Source organism: Lagopus muta, chromosome 3 (assembly GCF_023343835.1).
Source record: "Lagopus muta isolate bLagMut1 chromosome 3, bLagMut1 primary, whole genome shotgun sequence".
NCBI lineage: Eukaryota > Metazoa > Chordata > Aves > Galliformes > Phasianidae > Lagopus > Lagopus muta.
In genome coordinates, this window is record NC_064435.1 from 3,353,836 (window position 1) to 3,369,463 (window position 15,628).

The following is a 15,628-nucleotide window of genomic DNA, read 5'->3' on the forward strand; positions in this document are numbered from 1 at the left end:
GATATAACTGCTTATATTAAAGATTTGATGTGGTTGTCTGCACTGCACTTTGGAGATCAGGCAGTATTTTCTACATAGTCTTTATTTTTGGGATTACTCTGTCCTTTTTTTCTACTATATTGAAGATGCCTTTAACCTAGAGTATGTAATTGTGTCGCTGGGCTGTGAACACATTCATCTGTGTCTTACCTACTATAACATTCCAAGTAGTCTCAGTTTATTCCACGATACAAAATTTTGCTTCAACAGGATTTTTTTAGCATATTATCACCAGCCTTAAGTTTCATTACGCTTGAAAATGTCTTATAGGTTTATTGTTTTTATTATTACCATTGTTATTTTTACTGTTTTTTATTTGGTTTTGTCTATGTTAAAATGTTCATTTTCAGTGAGAAAACAGTTGAACAATATCAGTATATTTTTATTAGTGGATTTCTGGATGTTGCTGTCTAGTCTTACACAAGTATAGTGTGTCTGCAAAATGTGGCTCTGAGAGTACCTGTTAGATCTGAGTATTTGATATAGTAACAGTAGAACTGATGAAATATTGATGTTTTCACAATTTTGTTTGGCTCCAACCAACTTTGGAAACAAAAGACCAAAAAACTACCATTGTAGTAAATAAAATCCTTAGCTAAGCAGAAACAATCAAATGAAATCAAATGAGGTGCAAGTCTTAAGAAGATTACTATGGTTGAAGGTAAAGGAAATCTATTTCTGTTTTCCCCAAGCATTTTTTGTATGCAAGGCCAAATACTCTCTATCAGCATTTTGAAATGTGCACAATATAATATTTAATTAATATCATTCCTATCTTTGCTTAAATTTTACTCACAAAATGAATATAGAATTATGGTTGTGAAAACTTTTGCCTTTGAATAAGTTGCTGATTTGAAATATCTGTAAGACGTGAATTTAAAGCAAATGCTGTATCAACATTTAAATTTAATTGGCCAAATTAATTGTTGTTTCAATTCTGTCAGGGCTTAGATTCTGTAATGACTGCCGCATTGTATTTCACTTGTGTTGATGGACAAGTGGATGGATGGATGGATGGATGGATGGATGGATGGATGGATGGATGGATGGATGGATGGGAGACAGCACTTAAAATTTCTCTGTACTGGCTTTTAAACATTACTATAAAACAGCGCAAGTAATTTCAAGCACAACAGAAAGCAAGTATCAGAGTCTCTAGGCCTGATTCTAATTAACTTTAATGCCATTTTACACCAGCCTTGCAGTGCATTGGCGCTATAAACTGAGTTATGTTAAGCATAAAGCGCTTCTATTGTGAGAAGAAGAGACTCTGTATTTACAACGGCATTACAGTCAGCCATACAAAGTTGGTTCAATGTTTCCTGCACAATGCTTGCTTTCCTGTTTCCATGAGAGGGTTCATCACAGCTGCTGACTGGGAAAAGTCTTTCTTTCTTCTTTCTTTCGGGATGTACAGCTTAGAAAAGACCTGAAGAGATAATCCTGTGAGAGAGAGAAACAGAAAGAAAAAAAGAAAGAAAGCAAATGCATTTGTGAGGCAAATACATTGCTGGTACTGGCTCTGTCAGCTGCACGCTAGACTTGGGGACTTTCTAGTCCTATGTATGGTTGACCCACAATAATTTCTTCTCAACTAAAATTCTTAAGAGAGAAGATTATAAAGATGGTGTAGTGTCTGGAGGGCAAGATGTATGAGGAGCGGATGCAGTCCTTTGGTTTGTTCAGCCCAGAGCAGAGCAGGCTGAGAGGAGGTCTCATGGCAACCTACAGCTCCTCACAAGGAGAGGAGAGGCAGCGCTGAGCTCTGCTCTCTGGTGGAAGCAAGAGGAACTGAGGGAACAGCATGGAGAAATGTCAGGGAAGAGTCATGTTGAATGCCCAGAAAATGTTCTTTACCAGAGAGTGGTGGGCATGGTGGGCTCCTCATGCCAGTGGGCACAGCTCTGAGCTGCCAGAGTTCAAGGAGCATTTGGACAGTGCTCTCAGACATAGGGTTTGGATTTGGAGTGGTCTTGTGTGGAGCCAGGAGTTGAACTTAATGATCCTTGTGAGTCATTTCCAACTCAGGATATTCTGTGGTTCCATAGTTGAATTGTTGAGTACAAACTAATCAAAACAAAACTGACCTAGGAGGCTATTCAGGGATATAGCTCTCTGCTGTTGCATTCCGTACAGATGCATGGATCTTAAATTCCGTGTGTGGGATTGAAAGAAGAGAGTTTCTAATATCATTGTGCATTTGGAAAATTCTGAAAACAGTGAACAGCATTATTGTACTTCAGTATTTCCTTTTTTTCTGGAGAATGCAATGAATTTTGCCAGTTATTATCAAAATCTAATCCTAGAAAAGGTAACTGAATAGAAAACAAACCTTTGCCTTTCTAAAGATGGTAACCTGAGACCAGCTCCAATAGCAATTATTTGGTGGTTCACAGGAGTCTTGCTTTGTTTTTAGCCGAGGAGATGCTGAAATTTCTCTTACCTGATACCACTCTGGACAGTTTGCCTAGATGCTCTCTATAACCACTGGAGGGAGACAGACACTTTAGGGTACTGTATTTCTTTTCCCAAAATAGGCCCCTGAAATGAGTCAGTAGAATCATGCTCTGAAGTCATGCCTATTTCTCTTCATTGACTACAAAGAGGGCTGAACCAGATCATCTGCTAGGATCAGGCTTGTAATACAACTTGTTGCATTTAAGTCCATGGTGAGCTGGCAGACGGCAGAATATTGTAGTCAGATGATTCCTTACATATATATGGCAGCTCTTTTAATAAGTGATAACGCAAATATGAAGTAAAGATGCTAATATCTGAGATTAGTCATTGTAGTATATAAATAAAACAAAAATAATAAAACAAATAAAACAATAAACAATAAAAATAAAAGCAATAAAGAAACTGAAAAAGTCATAACATTGAATTTTAATGTAAGAATTGAAGATGATTTAAGGATATAATTTGATAACTTGTCTAGTGTGACCTATAGGGCTCGATAGAAGATTTGCAAAATGAGTTATGAGAATATCTATTTTGCCCTGGTGGACATCAAAATCTGACAGCTTGGGGAAAAAAAATGCTAAAGAAATGGAGACATTTAAAAACTTCTGTGTTTATTATTTTCAGGAGTGGAAATTGAATAGGTACCAGAATTAAAGTTATGCTTTGTTGGAAGCATCCAGCTTTGCCTTATAAAACACTGAGCTATTGCGGAGAATAATAAATAATAATGAAACAAAATCTCCGTTAATTATAATTTGCTTCATGAAGAATTCAGATGAAACATTAAAATAACAAGAAAGTTCCTTCATAAAGGAATTAATGCTCTGATAATACATTCATAAGACATTCTTTTTTATGGTAAAATAATGAACATCGGAATTTAGAACGAACAGTAAAAATCACTGAGTAGATAAATATTAAACACATCTTGTGGATTCATAGGTTTTATAAGAAAAGACTATTTTATCATGAGCACATACCTTATATATTGTGTAATGCAAGGATACAGTAGATGTGTAACTGTGGGTAATACAGTCCAAAGTCAGTGCAGTAATGTTTGCAGAGCAAATTATCGGAAGTGCCATCTTGAATGGTGAAGATACAGCGCTGAAGATTCCAACTCTTCTTTGTTCATTCCATAATCCAGTGGGTCTGCTTGCTGTGTTTTCACATTCCCCTTGAATGTAGTCTCTATCAATCACCGAAGAATAAAAGGTTGCCAGCAGGTTGCCGTGTATTTTTGAAAGAAATTATACTTACCATAGAAAATGGAAAACAAATACATACAATGAAAGGAATGCTGTTTGTTAGATGTACTGTAGCACAGGATGGTAAGGAGTGATGTGTCATGCATCATTCTGGCTCAGGCACCAGAGCTGTGAACACAGCTCTGACGTTCATTCCATTGAAGGAAATGGCAGATACTGGAACAAAATTTGAAAACCATTGCACTGGATGTCATAGAACCATAGGATCATTAGGGTTGGAAAAAGACCTCTAGATCATCTTGTCCAGCTATCAACTCATCACCATCATGTTATTAAACCATGTCCCTCAGTGCCACGTCTCCATGTTTATTGAATGCCTCCAGGGACAATGACTTCCCTGGGAAGTCTGTTGCAATGTATTGCCTCTCTTTCTGAGAAGAATTTGTTCCTAACATCCAACCTGGAACTCCCCAGCACAATTTAAGGCCATTACCTCTTGTCCTGGGAGAAGAGGTTGACCTTGCGAAAACCATCTCTCAGGTAGTTGTAGAAAGTGATAAGGTCTCTCCTGAGCATTCTTTCTCCAGACTAAACAATCCCAGCTCCCTCCACTGCTCTTCGTAAGACTTGTGCTCCAGGTCCTTAGCCAGTTTTGTTGCCCTTCTTCGGACACACTCCAGGGTTGTAGTGAGGGGTATCAACCATAATATAAATTGAAGCATATTGCTTTAAACCTATATTCCTTATGGCTACTAGTCTAATTTTGGGAATACAATGTCTGCTATTAAAAGTGCATTCTTTCTATATCGGGACCTGTCTTAAAGTTAGATGTCCCTATTGCTTATTTTGAAATAAACCTCTCTTTTCTGATTCCACGCGAAATCAATATTTACCAGGTTTCCTTTTCAGCATGCTTCAGCACTGATTTTCTCCTCTGAGATCTTCTAACCATTTGTTGATACAGCCTTAAACTTACTGAGTTCAAAATACACAATGTGAGCATGGCCCCAGAGGGGAAAGTGCAGCAGAAGAAACACTTTAAAAACTTTAATCCTGCTTCTAAACTCATGCAACTGTTACTTAGGCTGGAAGACATTGAAATCAGTAGTGGTATTTCTTCTGGAAAGCCCAATAAGGACAACCCTTCACATAACAACTCTCCTGTGAAGAGGTTTGTTATCAGTCAGAGTCCAAGGGTCTGGAAAACAACAGAAGTTCATTCTGGGGAAGAAACAAAACCTCCAGCTGTTCTGAGCAGGAAAGGGAAGAGTTCAGTAAGAATTCATCCTTTGAACATTGTCTTTCTTTTTTGTTTCTCTTTCCTTGTATTTTCTTTCATTCTCATCCCCTTTCACTTTTCCAGTATCGAGTATGTACCCACCTATGAAAAAGTAAAAAGGGCTCCTTCTGCAAAGTACCATATGGCTGAGGTATAGCCTTAGGTGGTGAGCATCACAGTGCATCTCTGAGAAAACAGAGATTTCTGCATTTGAGGTTTAATTAGGTAAGTGCCATATAAGTGGAATCAGTTTCTTTTTAAATACTAAATTACTATAAATTATATTATATATATATTATATATATATATATTATATTATAAATTATATTATATAGGGGAATTACTATAAATTCCCCCCCCCCCCCCCCCCCCCCGCAAAAAAAAAGGAGATAAAGCTTGTCTAAAAGACAGACTGACTTGTATCATTGAGTAACCCCGTCATTCTCATAATGATTGACGTCTCCTTCATCTTTACTGTTGGGACTAGCAGGAAATATGGTCTCCTGAGTTTTCACCATCCCTCTCACCCCAGTCTGCCCAGCATTCCTACTTCATTACTGCTGCTACAGACGTGTCTGTAGTCTGGGTTACACAGCACCATCTGTTACAGAGGAGGAAGAAGTTGTTTATTTCAAGATGCAGCTGCAGTATAGCTTTTGTTTGGGGGGGGGTGGGGGGGGGGGGGAAATCCAGAGGAGTTGTATGCTTTTAGATGCCACTTAAAATAACAGACTTGGGTGTCATGCTGCAGAAATCTACCTCCAAACAAGTAAGTGTGCAATACAGGGAAGGCAGGAAAAAAAAAATGCAGTGAGACTTTAAGAGCATAGCCAGGCTGGGGCTTGTTGTTTCATTAGTCCATTTTGTAGACTAGCTCCATGCAGATAAAGTAACTAACTGCGTATGCTTGATAATCAATTGAAATGAAAAATTAAATGTGTTTAGTTGCATCACTGATGAAGCTAGAAATTTAGTATCAATTTAAGCAATGACCATGTTGCAAAATGCTCTAGCATCATTGCTATTTATTAGACTTCCCCTAATTAGTGTTCTACTAGCCTAAGATTTATGGAGAGTGAAGGGCTGTGTGTGCTGAGGGCTTAATTTCACAGTGGCTGAAGAAAACATGTGTTTCCATGGATTATACCCCAAAACTTACGAATCTTCAAAAGAAAGTGAGGCTTAGCTTTATCTTCGGGTGACTTCATATCACTACACAATAAGTATGAAGTAACATTGAGTGACTGTGACATATAAGAACCCTGGGGAGATAACTGCAGTAGGCAGCCAACCATAGCACTGGTGACACTCACGTATGACTGTCATACAATCACGAGTCACATCAGTCTCAACCTTTAGCCACAAAAGACTTCTAAATAGAGACTTGCAAAGTCTAATTTGAGATTATTCCGATGCTTCCAATTACTGTCAACTTCAGGTCAAGAGCAGAGCAGAGAACTGACTATAAATATTATGGATTTGTTATTTCTGTACTTGTTTACTTGTTTTGTTTTTCTTTTTTCCTTCAATGCCACTGTCATTCTGGTCATGAGAATGAATTTTGATGTCGGAGAGAGGAACTCCTGCTTGGTTTGTGTGAGAGTTTGTAGGCTCACTGGATGTGCCAGCCAGTAACCAGGCTGAGAGCAGTGCCAGTATTCATTGCTAATCGTGTTATGTAAGAAAATTTCAGTTGTGTCAGTTGGAGGAGGCTGCACATTAACAATCACAATTATTCTGCATTTCAGGTAACTGAAAAAGTAGATAAATTCAGAGCCTCTTTTCATTTCATGGATTCTTAGTAATTCCCTACAGTTTAGTCTCTTGTGTTTTTTCTGGACTATTTTTATGTGTACCCCTTTTTTTATTCCTTTACCTTTTATTTCTCAGGCTTTTATCTGTAAAAAGGCTTATTTCATAGCTTCTCTCTGTGCCTGTAGCACTCAGTGTGTTCACAAAAAAGCAAACAAACAAAAAAACCCACCTAAATGAACCAAACCAAAACCATCAAATCCGCAAAGAAAGCCGACATACAAACAGAACTTTTTTCCAGAGCACGTTTTTATGAAGGTAGGCTTTTTTTCTTTTTACTAGTGGATGCAGCACTAGTGTAACTGGTCACTGATAAATTAATTAAAAAGAAAATATACAAGACAAATACTTAAAACCTTGTAGAAAGAGAGAGATAATAGAAAGGTATTTGTTTTAGAAGAAAAGCATAAAAGAAGCAGGATTAAGATTAAATTCACGTAACTTTAAATAAGTTAACCTGAATCAGTTATCTCAGATTCCCTTTCAGGCTATTGTATTCTGTTGAACAGATCAAGTTAAAGGTGGGATGGAGACAGAATATTTCACCAGCACAGAGAGAAACATGGTCAGAGAGGTCAAAGTGAATATCATCTCAATTTTTCTTCCTCTCATTTATGAATAGGCAACTGAGGACCAAATTCAGGCAAAATGACGAGACATCCAAAAGATATAGCAGTGTTATATGTAAATATCAAAATGAATCATAGAGTCACTATGAACTCACTAACATATCTATGATTGTCCACCATAAGCCTTTTCCCTAATACAAACAGACAAATAGATTATTATATTATCCCCTCTTATCCCCCTCTTATCCCCAGTGTCTCCTAAAACATCTGCTTTCCGATGGACGTTTTTGCATTAATTTGTACTTAGTGCATAAGTGAAGCAACAATGTGAAGTGCACTTCCATTCAGTGATTCAGCCCTGGTGCCATATTTATGAGTAATGCCAACATATGTGTGTAAAAACATCATCAGCTGAGTTAGTAATAGCTTGTGTTCAAATGATAGCAAAATAGCAATATATTGACATACATAGAGTTAATTAATTCTGCTTTAAATTAGTCTTATGTACAGCAATTTATTTCCAGCTCCAATCTTTATGAGAACATAAATTGTTGCTTTAATTCCAGTACTAAGAATTTTGTCCATTCTGTCTGTCACCATTGCTAGAATCAATCTCTTTTGTTGCTGTTGTTGTTGAAACACAAGAAAACAGGCAAATCCAAAGTAGGTATTATTGCACCGAAATATCCATCAGTATAAGGCAGTAGCACTGCTACACAATGCACATAGTCCTATTATGTTTTTCTGACAGAGGTCAGCTTTTCAACTCTCACTTTCTCTATCTCTGCCAAAACCAAGTTACGCATCCAGAAATTCCCTTTAAGAAAAACACACAGTGTACAATTCCAGATCCCTTAGCTGAAATAGTTGGAGTTTAATGCTAACCATGCTGTGCATCTTCTGTGGGCTTTTTAAGGATTATCAGCTTTACCTCCACTAACACGTGAGTGAGAAGTCAAGGGTTACCTTCACCTTTTACAGCTCTGATTTGCTTGTTTTATATTTAAAAGCTGCTACAAGGTGAAAGTCTGGTATTTCCCCATGGCTCTTGGCAGATTTTCAGGGATAGTGAAATAATAATGATACGCTGAATAGGTACTGAGTGATTTGCACACTAAGCAGTCTTGGCTATGTACTCAAGTGTTTAAGCATCTATCTCCTTGAAATTGTCTCTTCCCGCAACCAGACATATTTTAATCTGAGTCAGCATTTTTCTTTCTGGTAGTTAATCCAAGCTGAAAGTCAAATGTCTGTAATTCTCTGTGTTCCCAGAGGAACATAAGGTTTGCCAATTGGTGCAAGCTCATCAGGTCTGCTGTGCAGTCTCTATTAGTCTCCAGCACACGACGTCTTATCTGGCCAGTGTTTTATGTCTCTCATTTCTGTGTTAGCCCAAGTGCTTCCAAGAATAATGCAACTTATTCATAAAGTTCATTATCACTCTCTTTCCTCCATACTGCAGGAGCTGCCAAATGTGTCTGGGAGCTCTGTCTTTCTAGGGAAAGATTAGCAGTGACTGCTCAGGCCAAAAGTTATGTGGCTTGTTTCAGGGCAAGTGAGACTCTAGCACTCTGAAGATGGTGTAAGAAAGAGAAAATCCCAATGTAACCAATGGTGCCTCTATGTTTTTTATGTATAATGTCTCCAAATTGCCTCCATTATTGTAGAATTCTGATTTAAAAGATGCGTTGGGAGTGGTGTCCCTGCTTGTCTTTGATAGCAGATTTTGTCTTTCACTCACTTGCCAAAGAATGTACAAAATATTCACCTTTTTGTTCCTAGTGGCAATAGGAGGAGCCATCCTGTCCTGAAATGCCAGAAAATGTAATATATCTGTGCTATATTCTCTTTTTCTTAACTCCCATAAGTAACAGAATATCTCACTGTTAACCTAAAGCACCTCTACACTCAGGGCTGCCAAAGCTGCTAAACAGCCCCAAATTGTCTTTCAAAAATAAAGAGATTAATGAAAGAAAAGGGCTGCATCTTGTAGTTCATCATAGCTAGAATAGCTTAAAGTGCAAAGAATGCTCACGAATGGGTTAAAAAACTATGCTATTTTCTTTGGTCATTTAGAGCCATCTGTTTAACATCACTTAGATTTAGATTATTCATTTCTGGCAACATTCAAGGAAACAAAATGAACTGATAACCCTTCTGCCACTGCTTATCTCACTTTGAGCTTCACTAGTCTGCATTTCTGTCTTAGAATCATAGAATATCCCCAGTCCAAAGGAGCCTGCAAGTATCATAGAATCATGGAATGGTTTGGGTTGTAAGGGACCTTTAAGATTTCTAGTTCCAGCCCCCCTGCTGTAGGTAGGCATACTTCCTTCTAGACTAGGTTGCTCAAAGCCCCATCCAGCCTGGCCTTGAATGCCTTCACAGTTGGGGCATCCACAATGTTTCTGGGCAGCCTCTTCCAGTGACTCACCACCCTCACAGTAAAGAATTTCTTCCTAATACCTAATCTAAATCCACCCTCTTCCAGTTAACAATTTCCCCTTGTCCTCAAGGATTATTGAGGAGCTCCTGGCTCCTCACAGGACCACTGCCCTGGATAGAGTGTTGTAGAAGAAAATGGTTCCAGATAAGGTTGTTCAGTTTCTTATTGGATGGTCATGAAGGACACCCAAACTGAGAAGAATTTTCTTTTAGAAATAGGAGGACAGTGATTCTACAAAAACAATAATATGGACTGAAAACAAGCAAGCATGTTTTGGAGGAAGGAAGCGCCTTTGAGTTGCGACCTTGAGAAGAAGCAAAACCTTACTTTCAACTCTTTTTTGATTCATTTTCTTTCCTGACTTGCTTTTAGATAGTCTTGAAGGAGTTCTTTCCTTAACCTCATTTTGATTGGAGAGAAAGATTGCTATTTCTGGATGTCAGCTTCATATATATCTTCATATGTCATACCTTTTATTTGTAACCTGTAGAATCATAGATTCATTTGGTTTGGAAGGGACCCTTAAAGGTCATCTAGTCCAGCTCCCTTGCACTGAACCGGGATGTCTATAGCTGGGACAATTAGAGACAGTCTGAAAAAAACCTGTTTTGGTAGACACATGGGATAACCTATATATAACATGGTGAAAAATTTGTAGTGAGGCCAGTGTTAATAGTCAGTGGTACAAAGCAGAAGGTATAGAAAAATTGTTGAAAGCAATGAACCTCTATGGAGCAAAATAATGGCCGGAGAAAAGCAAGTAAAATGTCAGTGAGTCTTTGGTGAATAACATTAGTCGTACATTTGTGCTTCATTTAGATCCTGCGGGCTCTTGTCAGTATTTACTGGAAGTACTTGTCAGAATCCAATTTTTATACCTCACACAGCTTCAAAAGAATTCATTCAGGGTTTGTGTCAACTCCACAACTCAAATAAAAAGAATTTAGTGGAGGTTGAAAAGCAATTGCATTTTGGAGTAAATATTGTCATGTTATAGAACTCTGTAATGACTTTTCAATCATACAAAGAAGGGAAGAAGTGTGGTCAATTTATTCCAAAAAAGATTTTTCCACTGTTTTCATCTGATAACATAATGCTCCTGAGATTTGCTACGTACTTGCTTTTGTCAAAGTAGAGTTTGTGATGTCATTATCTAATATTGCATTTATTCAACACCAGATAATTCAAAAATTCTTGAAGTTTAAGAATGACTCGCACATTCTTGCTACATCCTCTTGCTACATGCTACAAATAACAGTACTTGTTATTAAGGTGTTGGGGAAAATTATTTCTCTTCCCCTCCTTCCTGTATCATATATTGTGTGTCATGCCACAAACATAAAAATTCAGCTAGCACCACTGTGCTGCTTCAACTTTTATGTGCAGATTCTGACGCTGCTACAGAATTCTTAATAGGTCTGCATGGCCTTATTCGATTCCACATTTCAGTTCAGTGAAGTTGAATCAAAGAGGGTTGCTGGGCCACAATGATGCAGTTAAGAGAATGCATGGAAGAAATATATGGCTAAATGACTATGAAGCAATATACCATGAAGTATGTCATCACTTTCTACCTAGCTTTTTTTCCTGGAAAAAAAAAAAAAAGCTTCTGTGTTATTAGATCTGTCCTATTTTAAGAAGCTGTTGTTAAATTACAGTATAAGGAGAAATGACCAGTGTAAGTGAATAGAACAGCAGCTTTTTCTGCTGCGAGCATTGTGCAGTAGAAAAATGTTAATATTTCTGTAACGAAAAGTGGGTATCATTTCCTTACAAAATTAGTGGGAAGGACTGTTTAAAAAGTGATGACTTTAGCTGATGGAAAAAGATTACTGAAGGCAAAATCTCATCATTTCACAGTACCTTTGCACAAAGGCCCAGATAAAAGCATAAGCCTGGGACATTCACAATGTCAGTAGTGCTGTTCCAAGATTCATCTGGTGTCTGATCAGTTTTAGATTGGAAGATGCAAGACGCACTGTGGTTTCTCTTAGAAGTCGTTTTGTAACTTCTGTCTTTTGTTTATACTTTTTTTTCTATCCCGAAAAGGTTTAATTGATCATTAATGTGTATAGTAATATAATGATGTCAGTTGCAGATAGATGAAGGTGATCAGAAGGGAAGATATAAGTCCTGAAGCACAATCAAGGAGGAAGAGACTTATTTTTATGGCATGAACTGCACACAATTGCAGAGGAATATTATCTGAAAGGGCTAAATTTGATATGTATGTCCAAAGCTTGTGATCTGTTGAATTCTGAGCAAAGCATATCAGCTATGTCTGGTAAATCTAAGAATTTTCTATAGCTCTTAGAATTAATATGCTCTGTATACATGTCTTTATTCTCTGATATTACTGGAGACTAGAGGCAGAAAAAATGTAAACAAAGTTTTCTGCTCTTCTTTCAGCATTCTCTTGAGGGTTTTCAGAAGCAGAAAACTGAGATCCTCATGTCCAAATTGGTATCACCACTTTCAGCCTTGCAGATGAGTTTAGGTTCTTGATCACAAATTAGATGTTGTCTGTGGTCCACTGCTATTAACAATGGAGTTAATTTATCTGAATGAATGTTCTCAAACAGGGAAGTCCATTGAGGTTAATGTCTATGAAAAAGTCTTAATGGCTGTATAAATTTGAAAAAGTTAGGAGCTATACCATCAGAATTTATTTACGCAGTGTGATCTGTATAATCACATTTTATTAGAGCAAAGAAAGAGATGTCACTTGTTTCAAAACAACAGAAGATAGGATCAAGTTGTTTTTTCATTGTGGAAGATTTATCTTCCCATGAGACTAGCTGTTTAATTCACAGGCAAAATGAGCTAGAGTAAGTAAATAAGCAAAGTCTATGCAGCAATCTGTAAAGGAGTAAAAGATGTTTCTGAAGCCAAAGAGGGCTGTAGGATGGATCCATAGCTCAGGTCCCTACTGCAGCTGAAAGTCTCTTGGTGACAAAAGTAGCTCACCTGCCTGATAACTGTGGTTCCCAGTAAAATGATTGGTAAGCCTGCATGGTAGGATAATTTTATCAATTTGATGGCAGCGGAATCTTTTCTCATTTATCTTTAATTTTCTGCCTTCTTCTTTTATGCATGAGAAGAACCAGGTTAGATGTCCTTTCACTGGCTATGATCATCATAGTGGTGATTCACTGATGTGGACAGGCAAAGCCTGAAGTCACTTAAGATTCTACTTGCAAAGTTTCCAAAGATCTGCCCCGCTGTTATTTTTAATATATATTCTTTTTTTTTTTTTTTCTGGAGTTTGTAATTTAGTTCAGCTGCACAGACTAACACAAGACTGCATAGTCCATGACTAGAACTCCTGCACTCAGCGTTACTTATTATTACTGTAGCAACTCATAAAGAAAACACTTCATTCAAAATATAAGCATGTGACAGAATTCAGAATCTTTTTCAATAAGTGAAAATAACTCATTTTTATCTTTGCTGAACCAGAAACATACATTAAGTTTGTTGGTTCACGGCCCAGCATATCTTGTAGCTAGTTTGTGTCTGGAGATCCTCTTGTTACACTCAAGAGCCAAGTGTGTAGTTTATCCGTTTCTAATTTAAATGTTTTTAGTGATGTTGAATATTTTCCCTGACTGCAAATCAAGATTCATAATTCCCAGTAGCTTCAGAGCCTGCCAAGAGTAATGGCTTGTGCTGGTAGTCAAGTTTGCTTTCATATCAAACATATGGTGCTCTTTATCTGAGTCTTCAGAGACAAAGCTTGTCCAAAGTCTGCAGGATTTGATTAGGCTGCATTCTTTCTCTCCCATATACAAGAACGTTTATGCACACACATAAACTCACACTCTTCTATTCTTCCCATACATTTATGTTTATATTCACACCCATACATTCCTCGTAAGGAAGAATGCCTTTGTGAGCAACTGACTTGAATCAGCCATTTACTTATTGATTGCCTGTACACCACACAGTTGTTGACTGCTTGGCTTGAATGACCGAGGACAGCACTAAGAAATCTGACTAGTTGATATTTCTGTAATGGCAGCATGTGGCTAAGGGAGCTTATGGGCCTTCCCTCTACTCACAGAATCACACAGAATCACAGAATCACAAGGTTGGAAACGACCTGCAAGATCATCTAGTCCAACCAGCCTCCCATTCCTATTAGTACCACAAGCTCTAAACCATATCTCGTAGCTCCTCATCCAGGCGCCTCTTGAACACTACCAGGGACAGCGACTCCACCACCTCCCTGGGCAGCCATTCCAGTGCCTGACCACCCTTTGAGAGAAAAAGTTTCTCCTAATATCCAACCTAAAGCTCCTCTGGTACAACTTCTGGCCGTTTCCTCGGGTCCTACTATTTGCCTGGGAGAAAAAGCCAGACCCTTTTGCACCACAACCTCCCTTCAGGAAGTCGTAGAGTGCAATGAGGAGGAAGTTGTAGAGTGCAATGAGGAGGAAGTTGTAGAGTGCAATGAGGAGTCTTTAACTCAAGAGTCTTTACCTCTACTCACACTGGCAAGAAACATCTGAAATGTTGTATCCAATGCTGTGCTCCCAAGACAAAAGAGACATGTGAACATACCTCTCCTCTCCTCTCCTCTCCTCTCCTCTCCTCTCCTCTCCTCTCCTCTCCTCTCCTCTCCTCTCCTCTCCTCTCCTCTCCTCTCCTCTCCTCTCCTCTCCTCTCCTCTCCTCTCCTCTCCTCTCCTCTTTTTGGCCCTTTCCTAGACTCCTTCTAGGAGATCCCTGTCTTAATATTTATATAACGTTAAGATAAATATTATATTAAGATGTTTATATATATTAATATTATATTAATAATTCAGCTTTAAATACAAATTTGATATAATACAAATCTCATCTTTTCTGCCTTCCCCTTCCCCTTCCTGTTTCCCTTCCCTTCCCTCCTCTCTACTTCTTTACTCTTTTTACTAATCTCTTTTCTCTTTTTCTGTTTATTTTCTTTCCACTTTACCTTCAGCCTTTCCTCTTCAGAGAAAGATTTTTAAATGTTAAGAGTGAACAGGAAAGTCAGAATGGTTCCGGAGTGGATGGAAAGTTTATATGATTACCATTCACTGTCACCTTTTCAGAGCCTTTCAACACGTCAAACTCTAGCAAATATGTTTTGGAATATTAGAAGAATTTCTATTAGTGAAAATATATAGCAACATTTATGTGTCCCCAGAGTATGTTTCTGCATCATCCTGAGTATCCCTCTGTAGATAATGCATGTCAATAGCAGCCAGTGAAATCTAAGTCATTCTGAAGTTGATGTTTTTATTCAAGTGACCCTCACCGTGAAAATCTACTGGCTGTATTGATTAGATCTGTAATTAGTATAATAGGAGCCCAGAGCCTGGGGGCATTATTCTCAGGGGAAGACTTTCACACCTTAATGTAGCTGAGATGAACTGAGATGAATGTCATCTTCAGAATACCTTTTGTTATTAAAGAGTGTTTCTGTTAGCTCTTTGTAGTGTTTATGTGAATACAAGGCAATATCTTCTATGCTTCGTATTATATGTAGCACAGCACACAAAAGATGCTTCATTTCAAAATATTATTCAAATAATATTTCACTGTGAACGATTTTAACAATTGGCATAAATAATATGCGCATGTTGGGTGGAGGGGTCTGATCTCTGTTCTTTTTTGACATTGTCTTGATTTGCAATAAAGCGTAATTTAAACAGGATACTTCTAAAGCTTTCAGCATCAACAGGAAAGTTGCTGTCAGTTATGGGTTTGATAATATTAACGGACAATTTTTCCATCTCTTCCCTTTTCTTTGATACCAAGTAGCCAGATTTTCTCGCAAAGCATATGTA

General features: G+C 37.9%; 1 protein-coding gene across 6 annotated transcripts in view; it reads left to right on the forward strand.

Moving 5' to 3' along the window:
* TSNARE1 (t-SNARE domain containing 1) overlaps positions 1-15,628 on the forward strand; it is a 496,518-nt gene that overhangs the window by 442,222 nt on the left and 38,668 nt on the right. The window lies entirely within an intron of this gene.